The sequence below is a fragment of the Anomaloglossus baeobatrachus genome, chromosome 2 (genome assembly GCF_048569485.1).
Source record: "Anomaloglossus baeobatrachus isolate aAnoBae1 chromosome 2, aAnoBae1.hap1, whole genome shotgun sequence".
NCBI lineage: Eukaryota > Metazoa > Chordata > Amphibia > Anura > Aromobatidae > Anomaloglossus > Anomaloglossus baeobatrachus.
Genome location: NC_134354.1, coordinates 683424630 through 683445595, shown reverse-complemented (window position 1 = coordinate 683445595; position 20966 = coordinate 683424630). Strand labels below are relative to the sequence as shown.

The window sequence follows — 20966 nt, the reverse complement described above, 5'->3', positions numbered from 1 at the left end:
CATTTCCTGTACACATCATACATTTTTTTAAAATATAAATCTGAAAATTGTTATGTGCATTTGTATTCAGTCCCTTGTAGTCTAATACCCCTAAATAAAATCCTGAGTGACTAATTCCCTCCAGATGTCACCTAATTAGTAAATTGAATCCACATGTGTGTGATTTTTCTTCTCAGCATAACTACAGCTGTTCTGTGAAGACCTCTAAGGTTTCTTTGAGATCACTGGTGATCAAAAAGAATCAGAAGCACCAAGTAACACACCGGACAGTTCAGGGATAAAGTTGTGGATTAGAGGAAAGCAGGGTTAGTTTTTAAAAAAAAAAAAAAAAATAGCTCGAGCTCTGAACATCTCACAGAGCAATGTTCAATCCATCATATAAAATGGAATGAGTATGGCACAACTGCAAATTTACCAAGACATGGCTGTCCACCTAATCTAAGATCCCAAGCCTAGAGACCAGTAATGAAAGAAAGAACAAAAAGGCGTACGGTCACTGTGGAGGAATTGCAGAGATCCACAGCTCAGGTGGGAGAATCTGTTTACAGGACAACTAAAAGTTGTATATTCCACAAATCTGGCCTGTATAGAAGAGTGGCAAAAAAACACCATTTTTGAAAGCAAGTCATAAGAAGCCCCATTTGCAGTTTACAAAAAGCCATGTAGTGTAAGAAGGTGCTCTAGTCAGATGAAATAAAAGTTGAACTTTTTTGGCTAAGTGCAAAACACTATGTGTGGCGGAAAACTATCACTGCACATCACCCTGAAAACACCATCCCCACAGTCACACATGGTGGTGACAACATCATGTTATGGAGATGCTTTTCATTAGCAGGGATAGGAAAGTTGGTCAAGGTTAATGGGAAGATGGATGGAGCTAATGACAGGGCAATCGTGAAGGAAAACCTGTTAGAGGCTGCAAACCTCTTGAGACTTGGGTGTAGGTTCACCTCCCAGTAAGAAAACAACCCTAAACATACTGCCAGAGCTACAATGGATGATTTAGATTAAAGAATATTCAGGAATGTGAATAACCATCACAGTCTAGACCAAAAATTCCATTGGGAATCTGTGGCAAGGATAGAAAATTGCTTATTAAAGATGCCTCCATCCAATCTCACTGAGCTAGAGCTATTTTGCAAAGAACAAGTGGCAAACATTTCAGCCTCTAGATGTACAAAGCTGGTAGAGACATCCCCAAAAGACTTTCACTAATAATTGCACCATAAGGTGGTCCTACGAAGGAATTTTTGGGATACATATTGTTAAAACAATTAGAAAATCAGGTATCATTTCCTTTACACTTCACAAATACTTGGTACTTTGTGTCGGATTATCACACAAAATCCCAATAAAATGCATTTAAGAGTGTGCGTGAAAAAATATGGAAAAGGTCACGGGGTATGAATACTTTTTCAAGGCACTGTGTGTACACAAAACACATCTATATTTTACTCAGAAAATTGCATTAGGCCATATGCACTAATTGAGTATTTGGTGAGTTTTTTACCTTAGTATTTGTACGTTACAACCAGAAAAGGCCTTTGAAAAGTTTTAGATCGTAGAGTTCAGCTCGTGAAAAGTGGGAGCAAAAACAGAAAAAGTGTTGCGTTTATATTTTTTGTTAAATGTAAATAAGGTATTGTGTCTCATAATTTTGTCAGAGAAGTGGCTTCATAGGTGTCCTTATGAGGAACTTTCACAACTTTCACTCTTCCTTACTGGTATTTCCACACTGTCATCACATTGCCAGCTCTTACAAATAGCAGTCTATAGGTTTATGCGTTGCTTATTTTTGCTTCCTGCTTTCCAGTAAATCGTCTGCTGAAAGCGCAAAATTTTAAATTTTTTGAAAGCTTTTAATTTTTACAATTTTAGGTCACAATTCATCATTTGCTTTTCCTAGTTGATTTTTCTCCTTTGTCTTGTGGCATTTCTTGCCATTTTTGCTCCAGATTCTTCAAAATGATAAATGCATGTTGAATTTTGTGCAAAATCAAAAGATATTCACTTTTTGTATTTTTTTTTTTTGCGCCTACTACAAAAAAGTTGTAATATGTTTCAAAATGTTGCACAATGAGTCTTCAAATAAAGCAAAAACAATATGGGAAATTATGTACTCTACTAGAATGCAATTGTGCAAAAATTTTGCAACATTTCAAAAAGTCATAATTGATGAATTATGCTAAAAAAAAAAAAAAAAAAAATCTGGATAAATAAAACCACAGCAACATTGTCAAGCAAGAAAAAAAAAAAAAAAAAAAAAGAAAGAGAAAAATAAGAAAAGTTAGCTTTAGGCCTGTTTCAGACGTCAGTGATTCTGGTACGTATGTGCTAGTTTTTATATGTACCAGAACCACTGACATACGCAGACCCATTATAATCAATGGGTCTGCGCACACATCAGTGATTTTTCACTGACCGTGTCTCCGTGCAGCGTACGCGTGTGTCCGTGATTGCCGCACGGAGACATGTCCGTTTCTTTCTGGCATCACTGATGTCCCACGGACCACTCTATGGTGTGGTGTGTGAAACTCGTATCAGAAAAAAATACATTGAAAATAAAAAGCACCTTCTCCAGCGACGCTGTATTCGGCAGTGGCTCTCTGCTTCTTCCTGGCCAGCTTATTATGGCATGCACATTCATGTATGCAGCCAGAGCCGACCCGGAAGTAGCTGCAGAGGTGAGAAACAGCGGTGGTAGCAGAGCCAGAGTTCAGCACCACGGACAGCAGGAACAGGGCAGGTGAGTTTATCGCCATGTGCAATCACGGAGTACAGATCATGTATCACGGATTGCACATGGACAACCCATGTGTGCCGTGAATCACAGGCCTAAGGCTGTGTGCCCAGTGTGATAAGTTTTTATCGCATTTTTGATGCTGAGAATTTTCACTGCATCAGAAACATGTTTCCAGTTCCAGCAAAGTATGTAATTTATAGAAATCTCCTGCCCACTGAGTTTTTTTTTTTTACTCAACATAAACTGACCTGTGCTGCTTGTTTCAAATCCCAAATATATCAATTTCTCTTGCAGTTACTGTAAGGGGTGGGCAGACCCCTTACAAGGAAGCACAGGTTTTCTCTGAAGTGGTAAATGCTGTCCCCATAGAAACTGTACAGGAGGGAGGAGGAGCCGGCAGCTTAGGGGGAAAGGAAGTGTGTGCTGAAGGCAGTTGCGTCCGGGACAGGAGAGAAGAAACAGCCAGGGGCAGAGTGTGGAGCTGAGTGGGCAGAAAGAAAGAAAGAAGGGAGCTGGAAGAACAGGGAAGCCGGAGAGAAAAGGAGCGGGCGGAACCTCATAGTGCGAAGCAGTACCGGTGTGGGTCCGGGCTGTGGGTAGCCATAAGTGGGAGCCAGGTGAAGTAGAGTAGCCGGGCACATCCCCACTGGAGGAGACGTCAGGGCAGGCTTTCCCCAGCTAAGAAAAGAACGTGAAGTCATCTGTAACTGCCGGTTTTTGGAAAGAGTTGTGAAATAAAGAATGTCTTTTATTTGCATCGAACCATGCCTGGAGAGTGTTTATACGTCGGACGACATCTGCACCACCACACTCTGCCCCACCAAGACATCTCCCTTCCCGATAGTGACGGCGGAGCCAGGGGTAAGCCTGACAGAAGGGGCCACGACTACAAGCCCAGAGGCGCCCCTGGCACCCCATTACAGTTACAATGAGTTTTATGTGCAGGTTTTTCACATAGACTTGCATTAGATGCATAAAATCCATAGATAAAGACCCCATGGAGGTGGAGGTGCAGTGCCCAGCCACAGCCACTATGCAGTAGATGGAGATGTGCAGCTCCAAAACACAGTACATCTGTCCGCCACCGAGAACAGCTGAATGGTGGAGGTCCCGGGTATCGCACCACCATCGATCAGATATGGGTAAGCTATTCTAAGGATAGGCCATGAATATAAAAGTCCCACACAACTAGAGATGAGCGAACCGGTCCCGGTTCGGCTCGAGGCCGGTTCGCCGAACGGGGGTCCCGTTCGAGTTCGGTTCGTCGAACGTTCGACGAACCGAACTCGAACGTATAGGCTATAATGGGAGGCAATCACAAACACATAAAAATGCATTATAAATGTACACAAACAGTTAATAAACATTGCCATAACACTTACCGGTCCTCGCGATCCCTTCTGCACTCTGTCTCCTGCCGCTATTCCATCCGATGATCGCTGAATCCTCCCGGTGACCTGTACTGCCAGCAGAGAAGCAGGACCTATCGTGACGTCAAAATAGCCATGTGACCAGTCACGTGGCTATTATCTCATTGGCTACAGACTGGTCACATGACTATGACACGTCATGTAGGACCTGCGAGTGCATCTCTCCGGTACACGGTGCACATATGTGTATCGCCGTGTACCGGCGACATGCTCTAGCACACGGTCGACTCCCCGTTCCGTTAGGGACCGGCTGACACAGCCGGTCATTAACGGAGATCACCGTTGCCATAGCAACGCAGTTAGCGGTGACGTCACCGCTAACCGCAGCTCCGGGAGCACCGTTGCTATGGTAACGCGTCTGTCAGCGTTACCGCTAGCAGCCAGCAGTGATCACTCACGGAGTGAAGGCTGCACGCTGCTTCCCGATTGTAGTGAGCATTGTAGTTAGGATGGAGGTTCCCCAGCCCCAAGTGATGCCCCTCACTACAATCGTCACTACTACTACACTAGAAAGAAAGAAGACAGAAGAGCAGGATCGTGGAGGGCTGACAGGGGTAATAAAGATGGAGTCTCTAATGTGTCTGTGTATTTATTTCTATTAAAGTATTTTTTCTCTGTGTGGTGTCTTTTTTTTAACCCTTTATTGGAGATTCTTAATGGCCGGGTCAAACGTGCCTGACATTAAGAATCTCTGGCTTAATACTGGCTGGTAAAACAAAGCCAGTATTAACTCATGATTACCCAACAAGCCACCCGGCTCCAGGGCTGTTGGAAGAGTTGGATACAGCGCCAGATGATGGCGCTTCTATGAGAGCGCCATTTTCTGGGACGGCTGCGGACTGAAATCCGCAGCAGAGGCGCCCACAAACCTCGGGCTAACCTGTGCTGCGGATTCCAATCCCCAGCTGCCTAGTTGTACCCGGCTGGACACAAAAATAGGGCGAAGCCCACGTCATTTGTTTTTTAATTATTTCATGAAATAAGTGAAATAATTAAAAAAAACGGGCTTCCCTATATTTTTGGTTCCCAGCCGGGTACAAATAGGCAACTGGGGGTTGGAGGCAGCCCGTGGCTGCCAGCTGTACCTGGCTAGCATACAAAAATATGGCGAAGCCCACGTCATTTTTTTGGTGGGCAAAAAACTTCTGCATACAGTCCTGGATGGAGTATGCTGAGCCTTGTAGTTCTGCAGCTGCTGTCTGCTCTTCTCCATACAGACAGACAGCAGCTGCAGAACTACAAGGCTCAGCATACTCCATCCAGGACTGTATGCAGAAGTTTTTTGCCCCCTGAAAAAATTATGTGGCTTCGCCATATTTTTGTATGCTAGCCAGGTACAGCAGGCAGGTACGGCTGCCCCCAACCCCCAGTTGCCTATTTGTACCCGGCTGGGAACCAAAAATAAAGGGAAGCCCTTTTTTTATTATTTCATGAATTTCATGAAATAATTAGAAAACAAATGACGTAGGCTTTGCCCCATTTTTGTGTCCAGCCAGGTACAACTAGGCAGCTGGGATTGGAATCCGCACCACCGGTTGGCCTGAGCTTTCTGGGCCCCACTGCTGCGAATTGCAGTCTGCAGCCACCTCAGAAAATGGCATTTTCATAGAAGCGCCATCTTCTGGCGCTGTATCCAACTCTTCCAGCACCTGCCTGCTATACCTGGCTAGCATACAAAAATATGGCGAAGCTCACGTCCTTTTTTTGTAGCTTTTTGGCAAAAAAAAAAAAAAAAATGCTTCCCTGGATTTTCCATTGCCAGTGAAGGTAACACCAAGCAGTGGGGGTTAGCAGCCAGTAGCTGCTTGGATTACCCTTAGCTAGCAATACAAAAAATGCAGTGGGAGCTAACATATATTTTTTTTAATTATTTATTTAAATAACTAAAAATAAAATGGGCTTCCCTGTATTTTGATTGCTGGACATCACAGTGCTGTAAAAATAAATCTTTAAAAAAATGACGTAGCGCTCCGCGGTATTTTTGATTCTCAGCGCAGATAAAGCAGACAGCTATGGGTTGCCACCCCCATCTGCCTGCCGTTACCTTGGTTGGCAATCAAAATACAGGGAAGCCCATTAATTTTTTCTATTTAAAAAATAGTTAAAAAAAAAAAAATTACGTTGGGTCCCCCCATTTTTGATAGCCAGCTAGGGTAAAGCAGACGGCTGTAGCCTGAAAACCACAGCTGGCAGCTTTACCGTGGTTGGGGATCCAATGTGGAGGTCCCCTCAGGCTCTTTTTTATAATTATTTTATAAATATTAATAATTACACAATAAAAGTAGGGGACCCCCCAAATTGGATCACCAGCCAAGGTAAAGCGGACAGCTGTGGTCTGGTATTCTCAGGGTGGGAAGGTCCATAGTTATTGGGCCTTCACAGCCTAAAAATAGCAGGCCGCAGGCACCCCAGACGTGGCGCATCCACTAGATGCGCCAATCCTGGCGCTTCACCCCAGCTCATCCCGTGCCCTGGTGCAGTGGCAAACGGGGTAATAAATCGGGTTGATACTAGCTGTAAAGTCACCTGAGATCAAGCCCAGCAGTTTGTGATGTCATGGCGTCTATTAGATACCCAACATCATAAACTGTCAGTACTAACAAAAACAAAAAATCGACAAAAGAAATTTATTTGAAAAAAACAGTCCCCAAAACATTTCCTCTTTCACCAATTTATTGTAAGAAAAAAAATAAAGGGGTCCCACGACGACTCTGGACCGTCTAGAATATGGGGGGGAGACACTCAGGGAACGTATCCCCCATTTTCTAGGAGTGCGGACCCTTCATGTGAGGAGTGTGGGTGCAATGAATCTGCACTCACTCTCCCCGGATCCACAGCAGCAGAGTCCATGTCGTAATGGTTGCTACCAAAGCTGCAATGCCCTGCTCATGAGGTAAGGGCATGCCTAATCAGGAGAACTACTGTAGAGGAAGCTCTGCTCACTGGTATATAGGTGCTCAGAGGTAATAATAGATAAAATTAGTGAGTAACCTCGGCACTCTATATCTCCCAGACTAAGTCAGTAAGTCACAACGGATAGTAATGCAAAATCACTCTTTATTGGTCCGTATTAAGAAAATTTTTTTTTCATAAGCATATATGTTTTTGTCCAAAACAAGTTACAAATGACGTTTCGGCCTGAGCCTTCGTCAGATTGGACTTATCTGCATGTAATCATGAAAAATGACAATAATCAGTATCACATAAGAGTGAGAGAACAATAACATAAACTCGAACAATGTAGAGGTACAATTGGGATGCAGCAAAAAAATTGCAACACAGCAAGAAATGAAACACATGATACAAATGTCATAATACAGTACAAGGACAATATAGTAATGACAAATATGGGGTCAGAGTAGACTTAGACAGCTCTGGTACGAAAGAGATGTCAATCATAAAGTAACATGTGCAGTAGGTGTAGAGCTACACTATGCATGGCAGAGCTAATGGGTAGACCGACCATAGAAAAAGTAGAGAAAAAGTGGAGAAAAAGTGGAGAATAAGTGGAACATAAGAGGAGAAAAAGTGGAGAAAAAGTGGAGAAAAAGTGGAGAAAAAGTGGAGAAAAAGTGGAGAAAAAGTGGAGAAAAAGTGGAGAAAAAGTGGAGAAAAAGTGGAGAAAAAGTGGAGAAAAAGTGGAGAAAAAGTGGAGAAAAAGTGGAGAAAAAGTGGAGAAAAAGTGGAGAAAAAGTGGAGAAAAAGTGGAGCATAAGAGGAGAAAAAGTGGAGAAAAAGTGGAGAAAAAGTGGAGCATAAGAGGAGAAAAAGTGGAGAAAAAAGTGGAGAAAAAGTGGAGAAAAAGTGGAGAAAAAGTGGAGAAAAAGTGGAGAAAAAGTGGAGAAAAAGTGGAGAAAAAGTGGAGAAAAAGTGGAGAAAAAGTGGAGCATAAGAGGAGAAAAAGTGGAGAAAAAGTGGAGAAAAAGTGGAGCATAAGAGGAGAAAAAGTGGAGAAAAAAGTGGAGAAAAAGTGGAGAAAAAGTGGAGAAAAAGTGGAGATTAAGAGGAGAAAAAGTGGAGCATAAGAGGAGAAAAAGTGGAGAAAAAGTGGAGAAAAAGTGGAGAAAAAGTGGAGAAAAAGTGGAGAAAAAGTGGAGAAAAAGTGGAGAAAAAGTGGAGCATAAGAGGAGAAAAAGTGGAGAAAAAGTGGAGAAAAAGTGGAGCATAAGAGGAGAAAAAGTGGAGAAAAAAGTGGAGAAAAAGTGGAGAAAAAGTGGAGAAAAAGTGGAGATTAAGAGGAGAAAAAGTGGAGAAAAAGTGGAGAAAAAGTGGAGAAAAAGTGGAGCGTAAGAGGAGAAAAAGTGGAGAAAAAAGTGGAGAAAAAGTGGAGAAAAAGTGGAGAAAAAGTGGAGAAAAAGTGGAGAAAAAGTGGAGAAAAAGTGGAGAAAAAGTGGAGCATAAGAGGAGAAAAAGTGGAGAAAAAAGTGGAGAAAACGTGGAGAAAAAGTGGAGATTAAGAGGAGAAAAAGTGGAGAAAAAGTGGAGAAAAAGTGGAGCGTAAGAGGAGAAAAAGTGGAGAAAAAAGTGGAGAAAAAAGTGGAGAAAAAAGTGGAGAAAAAAGTGGAGAAAAAAGTGGAGAAAAAGTGGAGAAAAAGTGGAGAAAAAGTGGAGAAAAAGTGGAGAAAAAGTGGAGAAAAAGTGGAGAAAAAGTGGAGAAAAAGTGGAGAAAAAGTGGAGAAAAAGTGGAGCATAAGAGGAGAAAAAGTGGAGAAAAAAGTGGAGAAAACGTGGAGAAAAAGTGGAGAAAAAGTGGAGAAAAAGTGGAGAAAAAGTGGAGAAAAAGTGGAGAAAAAGTGGAGAAAAAGTGGAGAAAAAGTGGAGAAAAAGTGGAGAAAAAGTGGAGAAAAAGTGGAGAAAAAGTGGAGAATAAGAGGAGAAAAAGTGGAGAAAAAGTGGAGAAAAAGTGGAGCATAAGAGGAGAAAAAGTGGAGAAAAAAGTGGAGAAAAAGTGGAGAAAAAGTGGAGAAAAAGTGGAGATTAAGAGGAGAAAAAGTGGAGAAAAAGTGGAGAAAAAGTGGAGCGTAAGAGGAGAAAAAGTGGAGAAAAAAGTGGAGAAAAAAGTGGAGAAAACGTGGAGAAAACGTGGAGAAAACGTGGAGAAAACGTGGAGAAAAAGTGGAGAAAAAGTGGAGAAAAAGTGGAGAAAAAGTGGAGAAAAAGTGGAGAAAAAGTGGAGAAAAAGTGGAGAAAAAGTGGAGAAAAAGTGGAGCATAAGAGGAGAAAAAGTGGAGAAAAAAGTGGAGAAAAAGTGGAGCGTAAGAGGAGAAAAAGTGGAGAAAAAAGTGGAGAAAAAAGTGGAGAAAAAAGTGGAGAAAACGTGGAGAAAACGTGGAGAAAACGTGGAGAAAAAGTGGAGAAAAAGTGGAGAAAAAGTGGAGAAAAAGTGGAGAAAAAGTGGAGAAAAAGTGGAGCATAAGAGGAGAAAAAGTGGAGAAAAAAGTGGAGAAAAAGTGGAGAAAAAGTGGAGCATAAGAGGAGAAAAAGTGGAGATTAAGAGGAGAAAAAGTGGAGAAAAAGTGGAGAAAAAGTGGAGAAAAAGTGGAGAAAAAGTGGAGAAAAAGTGGAGAAAAAGTGGAGAAAAAGTGGAGAAAAAGTGGAGAAAAAGTGGAGAAAAAGTGGAGAAAAAGTGGAGAAAAAGTGGAGCATAAGAGGAGAAAAAGTGGAGAAAAAGTGGAGAAAAAGTGGAGATTAAGAGGAGAAAAAGTGGAGCATAAGAGGAGAAAAAGTGGAGAAAAAAGTGGAGAAAAAGTGGAGAAAGTGGAGAAAAAAATGGAGAAAAAGTGGAACACCCTTTGGTACCTTTCATGTGGCACTAAGGGGTGCTTAGCTTTGTATTTAGCCAAAAAAAATGAAAAAAAAAATGACATAGGGTTCCCCCTAGTTTTGTAGCCAGCTAGGGTAAAGCAGACGGCTGCAGCCTGCAGACCACAGCTGGCAACCTCACCTTGGCTGGTAATCCAAAACTGAGGGCACCCCACGCTGTTATTTTAAATTAAATAAATAATTAAAAAAAAAAAACACGTAGGGGTCCCCCAAAATTGGATCACCAGCCAAGGTAAAGCAGACAGCTGGGGCCTGATATTCTCAGACTAGGGAGGTCCATGGTTATTGGAATCTCCCCAGCCTAAAAATAGCAGGCCGCAGCCGCCCCAGAAGTGGCGCATCCATTAGATGCGCCAATCCTGGTGCTTCGCCCCAGCTCATCCCGCGCCCTGGTGCGGTGGCAAACGGGGTAATATTTGGGGTTAATACCAGATGTGTAATGTCACCTGGCATCAAGCCCTGGGGTTGGTGAGGTCAGGCGTCTATCAGATACCCGACATCACCAACCCAGTCAGTAATAAAAAAAAAAATAGACGACAAACACATTTTTATTTGAAAAAACACTCCCCAAAACATTCCCTCTTTAACCAATTTATTAGATTGAAAAACAAATCCAGGTCTGGTGTAATCCAAGGGGTTGCCATGACGATGCACACTGTCCCAGTCAATGAAGAGCAGGATGTTCCCCATTGGCTGGGAGAGCAGTGCAGTGACCTGAGCTAACATCAATGGGTCAGCCCAGGTCACTGCAGGGGATGACAAGTGCTGCTGTCAGTGAGGTACATTACCTGCGCTGATCTCCAGCACTGCCGACAGCCCCTGTCACTGAGGTCAATGACCGGCGCCTTCACATCAAGTATCGCGAGAGGTCCGTGACGTCACCGCCAGTGTCAGTCTCGGGTCGGAAGCGATAGGTGATGTGACAAGCGGCGGCCATGGAGGACAGTGACAGCGCTGAGGTCGGGATGGCGGGACTTCATCACCGCAGGTAAGCCGAGCGAGCGAGCGAGCGGGCGGGGGATGGATGTGTGTGTGTGTGTGTGTTTGTGTTTGTGTATGTGTATGTATGTGTACATGCCGCGGGCAGGAGGGGGTGGAGCGAGCTGAGCGGGAAAGTGTGGGCTTCCTGCACGTAACTAAGATAAACATCGGGTTACTAACCAAAGCGCTTTGCTTGGATACCCGATGTTTATCTTGGTTACCAGCTTGTGGCAGGCTGCCAGCGATGGCTCCTGCTCACTGTAGCTGTAAAAAGCCCTGCTTTTTGCTGCTAGAACCGTTCTCGAACGTATCTAGAACTATCGAGCTTTTAGCAAAAAGCTCGAGTTCTAGTTCGATCTCGAACAGCCCAGAAATCACTCGAGCCTAGAACTGGAGAACCACGAACCACGAACCGCGCTCAACTCTACACACAACCCTTTTCAATAGAAGCTTAAATTAAATAATTAATAAGGCGCTATTATAAAAGTCATCATTAGAACCATTTTTACAACAGAAAACAGACACGAACACAAAGATGAATCGGGGCCTTCGTATTTTACTATTTTTTATAGTGTGAAACATTCTCAGTCTAACAATATTCAAGCTTTCTATATAATATACTGATAGAGAACCAACTTTTAACCCCTTGACGACATAAGTATATTTACATATTCTGTCATCTGTCTTTGATGTGGACTCACACGCTGAGCCCGCATCTATCTCTGCACATGACATCTAATTTGATCCGCCATCATGTACCTCTATCAGCCACATGTGACTCTGATTTCCGTCAGTGGCTGTTAACCAGTAAAATTCTGCTGCGAATCTTTGACGACGCAAACTGTGTCATTCCCCATGCTCACTGGCGCTCCCGTGTGGTCAACATGGTGCACCGATGGTTTATAACATAGCTGGGAATGAGCAGATGATCCCTGTGCTAGTCATTACGATCCTCTACTTTTCTGATTATGAAAAAGTCCTTAGGTTAAAGAGAACCTGTCAGCTGATACATGTTGCCCAATCTATACAGGTACGTCCATGGTGGCTTCTCCCTGCCCACTGACAGGGACTGACAGGTCTTTGTCTACTATATAAGCGCACGTAAGCAGAGACCTGTCAGTCACTTTCAGCAGGCGGGGAGAAGTCGCCTGTACGACAAGTTCACAGTGCGGCTCGGTCCCTGCTGTTAAAAGTATGTTTCTCTCTGAAATATCGCAGCATTTCAGAATCAAACATACCTGGCTGTCATAATACAGCCAATCCCTTACACATACTACCCACTGATTGGGCAGCACGTATCAGCTGACAGGTTCCCATTAAACTTAAAGGGACTTTTTCTTAATCAGAAAAGTAGATAAAAGAGGCTTAATTACATTATGTGATTCATAGATTTTCAAAGTGTGTGTAATTAGGCTGTGGAAGATGAGATGGAACTAGATGAGACAGTAAATTGTGATTACCGCATGTAAAGCATGGAGAAACTCCCAACACCAGGATACACTCAGTATGGGCGGACGCAATAATTGTTTTCTTTGTGGTTTTATCGCACTTTTTTCCTTTGATTTTCATAATGAGAGCAACATTTCTGTATACAAAGATGGCACAATTTTGCAAAATTATAAAAAATATTTGCAAAATATACAAACAATTTGGTGACTTTTTGACAACGTCAAAGGATAAACCTCATTGTGACTGTGACATATAAGTAAACCCTTATTACTTGCTATAAAAAGTTATATTACAGGTTTGTCTGGCAGCATATGGCACCCATACAAATAGATTGCCTTTCTACAGTTTTTTTCTGTAGGAACCATATGAAATGGGTCAGCAAAAATAATATCGTGACAAAATCAATCACTATATATTGTGGTGTAATCCATCACTGTGCGGCCAGGTTCAGTGCTTCGAACACAAATGGATGACAAAACTGCGGCTGTCCTGACCTGCGCTTATCATCTCAGTCACATATGAGGCTGGAAGTTTGGGTGGGAGACCTTGAACAGTAGGTACATCTGAACAATGCCTATTGTATTTATGTGCAGGGGAATATATAGCACCATTACAATGTCCTACGGCTTTTTGACTCTTTGTCATTGTCTGTACTGTGGACCGATGTAGGAGATGCCTTCTATAGAATACACTATTGTGAGCCATAAAATGGACCAGAATGGTTCATGCTGCGTTTTTTTATTTTTTTCACACAGACCCATGGAAAAAGCCCATGTGTGCTAGCAATTTGACTCCAATTGGTTCATAAGCTATCTTTGTATGATCTGCTGCTCACAGAGACCAAAAACTTACCGTACTTGTCTGAACAAACCCTTTGGTCATGTCCCCACGTGACATTTTTTTTGCGGTTTTTTTCATGCATTTTTCCTTGCTTCTTTTAATCAATAAAAGCAAGGAAAAATCATCCCAGCAAAGTCTATGAGAATCCCGATGAGCTGTGCACACGCTGCTTCTTTTTTTCTTGCAGATTTATTGCTGAAAAAGAAGCAGCATGTTAATTGTTTGTGTTTATTTCTGCGTTTCTATATTCCCCTGCAATGCTTTATCACTACAGTGGATTATAGTATATTACTTTGCCTCACACACTGTGTGTGCATACAGGATAGTGCGTGAAGCTCTCTGCAGCTCAGTAACCCGGGGTCATCATGGTGACAACCCAAGGTTACCATGGCAGCAATCAGATCCCTGTGATAGCGTTACAGGGACCTAATCACGATGGAGAGGTAAGTGATCCTTTTTCCCTGCCTCCTGAAAACTGCTATTGCCCTCATCGCAGCATTTAGGTGGTTAAAATGCCGTAAGAGGTGCAAGCCCCGCTCCTGGCAGTGTGAACCGTGTCCCAGCTGTAATATCAGCCGGAGACCCAGCGGCGATCATGGGGGTATACGGCCTGAACCCCCATGATTGCCAAAAAAAAAAAAAGCATAAATAGCAGCAGGAAAAAGCACATATGAAAAAAAGTGCAAATGCAATATAAAAAAAATGCGTGTTTTTTCTGCTACAGTTTTCCTGCCAAAACATGCTTTTTATATGCAGAAAAGAAGCACATAAAAAAGCAACGTGGGCACATAACCTAAGGGTATGTGCACAAGATCTTTTTAAGGTGGGTACATTCTAAGACTACTGAAAAAAAAAAGTGCTAAATAAATGCTAAAAATACAAAAATAAAAATAGCATATGGACATTAATGTAAAAATGACTTGTTGTGCAAATTTTTAGCCTTTGTACCTTCTTTTAACGGCTTTAAGTTTTCAAAACAAACAAATGATTAAAAGAAGCGACCTGACAGTTCTAGGAAGCCGCTCACTAGTTTATACAGGATAAAACAGGTTGCTAAAAACATCCATAAGGATGACAAAAATAGACGCTTTAGTAAAAAAAAAAAAAAAAAAAAACAAGCTGCATTTCCAGAAGCATCTTCTTGAACAACTCAGCGCATGGGCAAATATCAAAAAGACATAGTGTGCACATAACCCTATACATATAGGAACAAAGACTAAAAGACTATGACCCTCTAACTAAAAAAAAAAAAAAAATAATAATAATATCACTCCTGGGTGGATATCAGAACATTTGCGCAAAAATGTTGCAATCAATGAATCAGTGGAAAATATACACAAACCTCCCGCATGTAAAGTGTATAAGTCACAGACACAAACATTTGGCCATTCATGGATTAAACTCTGCTTGTAGACATCCTGAAAGCGGTCAGGCTACATTCCCAGGTGAGCATTTGCTGAGTTTTATATGTTGCAGCTTTATTTTTTTTTTATTTATTTTTTTTTATCAATGAGTATGTTTTTTTCAAATGTGTTTTTATCCTTTTTTTATGCTGCTGGGTTTTTTTTTTAGTTTTTCTTGTGGGGGGCGGGAGGGTTGGGTATGTCATTTTTTTTTTTTCAATAAAGCTGCTTTGTTTTTCATTCATCCTGATATCTGGTTTTAACAAAACATTATTGATGCAGGTACTGTATGCATGGATTACTTGCATTTTTAGTGCGTGTAGTGAAAATGTACGTGGTTTTTTTATTTGGATATTTTTACTTCTAATGCAAGTCTCTGGGGGAAAATCAGCACATAAAACTCAGTGTACCCGCAAGAGAATGACGTGTTGTGAACTTGAAACGCGCACAGCAGGTCAGTTTGCGCAGAGTTAAAAAGGAGCTCAGTGAACAGCAGATTTCTCTAATTCCCATTCACTGTGCTGAAACTGTAAGGCCGTGTGCACACACTGTGTTTATGTATTTGAGTGCAGATTTGTCCCAAAACCTGTAGGACTTTCTGATGGCAGCAAAGTGAATGAGAATTCTGAAGTTTCCTGCAGATTTGGTGCAAATTTAAATCTGAAGGATGTAAATTTTTTCAGCATTTTTGCTGCAGATTCCACAAATAGTAATGTACGAGAAAAATCTGTACGCATATGAAAAACATGGCAAAAATGGATTTAAAAAAAAACGCACTTTTTTTTGCCTGCTATGTTGAGATGGTGCAGAAATTTCTGCACCAAATACGGTACTTAATGTGCTCGTACCCTAAGATGCTGCATTTTTGACAGTGAAAATATGCAGCGTCAATAACGCAGCAAAAACACATTAACTTACCACAATTTATTTGACCTAATCCTGCGCTCAATGGAAAGATTGACATTAGTGATGAGTGGGCACTACCATGCTCGGGTGCTCAGTACCCGTAACTAATGATGAGCGAGCACTACCATGCTCTGGTACTCGTCGTAACTAGTGAGGAGTAGCACTACCATGCTTGGGTGCTCGGTACTTGTAACTAGTGATGAGATGGCACTACTAGGCTCGGTACTTATCGTAACTAGTGATGAGTAGCACTACCATGCTTGGGTGCTCGGTACTTGTAACTAGTGATGAGATGGCACTACTAGGCTCGGTACTTATCGTAACTAGTGATGAGTAGCACTACCATGCTTGGGTGCTGGATATTTGTAACTAGTGATGAGTGGGCACTACCATGCTCAGGTGCTCAATGTTCGTATCTAGTAATGAGCGAGCACTACCATGCTCAGGTGCTCGATACTCGTAACTTGTGATGAGCGGTCAGTACCATGCTCAGTTAATCAGTACTTGTAATTAGTGATGAGCGGTCACTACCATGCTTGGGTGGTTAGTAGTCGTAACTAATGATGAGTGAGCACTACCATGCTCGGGTGCTCAGTGCTTGTAACCAGAAGTTGGATGCTCGGATGGGCACTACTCAGACACACGAGTAAAATGTTAATCAAAGTGAGACTCAGGCATTTTTCCGGCAAATCTTCTCGATGTCCCCCATTGACTTCCATTATACTTGGACACTTGAATTGCGCCCATCCAAGCATCCAACTTCTGGTTACAAGTACCGAGCACAAGAGCATGGCAGTGCTCACTCATCACTAGTTATCAGTACTGAGCACTCGAGCATGGTAGTGCTCACTCATCACTAATTGAAACAATTGTATCCAGACTAGATAATCATCTGTGAGCCATGGAGCCTGAACTCCATACTGAGATATTTAGGAAACATTGCAACTTGATTCCTAGACTGTTGCAGATTAAGGGCTGTTATTTTTGATCCATGCACCATCCTTTAATTTTACAAGAAATTGCCATCCCATTACAATGTGCCTTCTCAGGTATCCTCTTTTCAGCAGACATTGTCCACAAAAAACAAAACGGAGACAGATACTACATGGATCCGTGTTTTGCGGATCAAACTCACCAATGCAAGCCATCCGTGTGCTGTCCGTATGTTACAATTAAATGGGTGGAAGAAGCTAAGAACATTTTTTTCTTCATACAATAACAATAGATGGAACAAGGAACGTAAAAACTGACATACGAATCAAAAATGGATCAAGCACATTGAAAACCCCCAAAAATGTTTCATGTACGAGGAAAAAAAAAAAAAAAAAAAAAAAAGAAGTATCAAACCAGCCTAGCCAGAGAGAAGGAAACAAAAACAAGTTTTCATTCAATGACAGCAAGCAAAGATCACGGAAACAGTGAGGAATTAACCGCAAGATTTACAAACGCAGCGGATAAAGCGGGCAGCGCACAATGATCGGTCCTCTATGTGGGACAATAATTATTTGGGCACACGCCCTGTTGATGCATGTGGCACTGGGAAAAAAAAAAGTGATAGAGATTGTTATGGAAAGGAGAAATGGTAGGAACGTGCTGTTTGGCACCAGAGGCACGTGCAGGGAGCTGGGCTTAGTATTAGGCCCATGTATGGAATTAGTTTGGCATCATATGATGTCCATGCAGCTTTGTACAAAAGTTTACAAAAAATTATATAGATGAAAAAGAAAATCATTCAGTAGGGAGCCTGACCATATATATATAATATATATATATATATATATATATATTATACACCAAACACTCCGCCAGGTGAATAATATGGCGTTAAATTTGAACAGTTCAGTAAAGCAGAATCAAGCTGCCCTCACCATCCATAAAAATTCTTATTTATTAAACCATTTTAAAACAAAAAGAGAGGATGCAGGACGTCGGCTGTTTCGTGTGTCGGAATGCACCAACGGGTGCCAATATATAACAAAGCTAACCCCCCCAATATATTTTCACTATATAAAATGCACAATATAAATTTAAATGCATGTTCAGATTGTGAATAACTTTCCTACCTACCACCAGTTGCTTTGGTATCATCAGCTGTGGATCATTACCAGATAACTGCTTCTTCCATGGTGAGCTATGAGGAACATATCCACCTTATAGGGTATGTTCACACCCAGGTTTTTGTAGATTTTGAATCAGATTCACTTCAGACTCAGCGTGAACGTACGCTTACTGCTCAGTGGTGACTTTTTGCACAGACTCAGTGTGAATGTACGCTTACTGCTCAGTGGTGACTTTTTGCACAGACTCAGTGTGAATGTACGCTTACTGCTCAGTGGTGACTTTTTGCACAGACTCAGTGTGAATGTACGCTTACTGCTCAGTGGTGACTTTTTGCACAGACTCAGTGTGAATGTACGCTTACTGCTCAGTGGTGACTTTTTGCACAGACTCAGTGTGAATGTACGCTTACTGCTCAGTGGTGACTTTTTGCACAGACTCAGTGTGAATGTACGCTTACTGCTCAGTGGTGACTTGTTGCACAGACTCAGTGTGAATGTACGCTTACTGCTCAGTGGTGACTTTTTGCACAGACTCAGTGTGCATGTACGCTTACTGCTCAGTGGTGACTTTTTGCACAGACTCAGTGTGAACGTATGCTTACTGCTCAGTGGTGACTTTTTGCACAGACTCAGTGTGAACGTACGCTTACTCCTCAGTGGTGAGATTTTGCAAGCGCTGTGTTGCCATGTGATTTCATACAATGTTGTAGCCATGATGTAGGGATATTCAATATGTCTTATGTGATTAATGCAAGCACAATATTATAGATTTGTGATATTACATATGTAAAGTAGATGCTATAGAAATACATTATATCCATCTCACAATGCCTCTTACCAGGCATAAACGGTTTGATTATTGGGATCTATAGATCACAGAGGGGTCCCAGTCTATGTTTTAGGGATTTTTTTGATCCCCTTGTATTTTGGGTCTTCTTTCACTAATATATAGAATAATTGAACATATTATGGGTTTTCCTTCCCTGCAGGTCCCACACTCCCAGTCCTCATCCCTCCAGGACTCACCTTACAGCGGCAGGATCACAGCACAGTCCCAGGCTCCGTCCTACTGATCTGCCTTCCCTCAGGACAGTGGGAGGAAATACTTCCCATACCTCAGTGTAATGGGCAGGTACACAATCTGGAATAGAGACAAGCTATGTTGCAACATCATTAACCCATTGAGCTTCAGGAAGTGATTGTACGGATGGATCACCTTATACAGCAGGGTGTGTAGTGCTGTCTTATCTGACTCACAACTTGGGAAATTCAAGGAGCTTATTTTGAAGGGTTCAGTCTTATTTAGACAGGAAGGTGAAGAGCTGCACTTATGACGTATTGCATAACTTGTCTGACTGTAAAGTAGTTTCTGGCTACGGGGCAGATAAAGGTTATGGACGAGGTTGTGCAGGGAATGTTATTGGAGAAATTCCTGATTATCGGTCTTTTCTCCTGATTCAGGTCTGTGTCACTTTTTTCTTCACGGCCACCTTTACAATTATATTTTGCATACTTTTGAAATGGAACTAAAAAATCTGGGGGTAAAGGTCACCGTATACATTAGATATCTGTAGGCTGAATGGTCTCTCTCCAGGCTCCTCCATATACAGGAACATTTGGCTCGGCCAAGAGCTCCTATGTGTTCTCTATAAGCAGGGTTGCTGTCAAGAACTTCAGGGCCCCATACTGGCAAAATTTTCAAGCCCCCTTGAGACTGCACCTTGACCATAACTCCGCCTCTACGCCTCATCCCGTTGAACCTTCCACAGTCCCACCACCCACTTTTGGAAAAACTCTTCACCACGTCCTCACCAATCACACATTAACAGTTCCCATCGAACACCATATCATAGCTAGCCATCAGCTCTTGTTTTGGCCAAATGAGTTTTTTAAGCCTGCCACCATGACAAGGACCTAAAAAGAACCCTCTAAAAAAATACTTTATTAAGACTCCATTGAAAACAGTATAAAAACTGTCAAGGTGAGGTGTTGTGTACCGTGAGCACGAGAATATCCTTGCTGTGGTACCAAGACAGGTAGGGACGTGAGAGCAGTAAGGGCCTGTAGTAAGGGGCTATTAATAGCCAAGATACCTACACAAATAAGCTAGGCTCTCCCTATGTTGTTCCCTGCGTAACAATGGAGGACACCCTAACTTTTGCTGTGCCCCTGTTCCCTTATCTGCCCCTGCCTATCACAACATCAGGATATCCACCAGCAAACGCCAACCAAATGTGCTAAGCAGTCAAATAAGTATACATATATAAAAATGAAGGTATGGTCAATGTCTCAGACCTGTGATGGTCGAAATAGAAAAAAGCCCAAAACCCTACCCATCCACAATAATATATACAAGGTGTCATTTTGACATTTTGAGACTTCTACGGTAGTATATGTCGCTTGCAGGGGGGGTGTGCTACTCGACCGCGGCTCGGGTCCGGCTGCTGCTGTAAGTTGTCGCGGGCGGGGGGTGCGCTACTCGACCACGCCTGCGGCTCGGGTCCGGCTGCTGCTGCTGCTCGGTGGCTCAAGCGGTGGGCCAGATCTCGGGGACTCGAGCGGCGCTCCTCGCCCGTGAGTGAAAGGGGTTGGTCTGGTTTGGGGATTGAGTTCGTGATGCCACCCACGAGTCGTGGTGAGGTTGGGGCACCACCGCTGCTGGTGACGGGGATCCCGGGAGCGTTGTTAGGGAACAGCTGAGATGTTTTCCCCCTCCGTGGGTAGGGGTTGGTGGTCCCGGGGCCCGGTGAGAGGTGAAGGGAGGGATGCAGGGCAGGTGAGGTGCAGGGTCGCGGGGGCAGCGCGGTGCCAGATGGCATGGTGGTACTCACTCAGCCAGGAATGAACACAGAGTCTCCGGTAAAACAAACGGCTTGATGGACAGGTCCCGCAGACGGCTTCCTTGGTTACTTCCGGACGGTTGGTGATGGCTGCCTTTCCCTGCACCTTCTGTGTATTTTCGGTCCCGATGGCTTCCCACCGGTGACCCGCTCCCCAGCGTATAGGTGCCGGAGGAGCCCTTTTGCAGGCAGGCTCTGGCCCTGGGAGCTCTAGCTCTGGCGGTAGCTTTATCTCCCTGTACGGTTTGAACGGTTGCCTTCACTCGGGTCTTTGATGGTTGGAAACCCCGGAGGTTCCCTTCGCTAACGGATTTGACCAGTTTTACGGCGACTCCCAGCCTGGTCGGGGTCCGCAGGCCCTGCCGGTTTGGTGCTGGCTTCTCTTCGCTCCCCGGTTCGGTACCGGTGGGCCACCGCCCAACCCCGGCCCTACGGTTCCGCGTCGATAGGCCTCTCCTGCAGACGGCCACTACCGTCTCCCAACCTTGCTG

At 43.1% G+C, this 20966-nt stretch overlaps 1 protein-coding gene across 1 annotated transcript in view; it reads right to left on the bottom strand.

The window, feature by feature from the left end:
- Nucleotides 1-18718, bottom strand: part of GPR84 (G protein-coupled receptor 84) — a 37882-nt gene extending 19164 nt beyond the window's left edge. The window contains exon 1 of the mRNA XM_075334516.1: nt 18662-18718. The gene's annotated coding sequence lies outside the window, so the exon portion shown is untranslated. The remainder of the gene's footprint in view (nt 1-18661) is intronic.
- Nucleotides 18719-20966: the final 2248 nt, after the last annotated feature.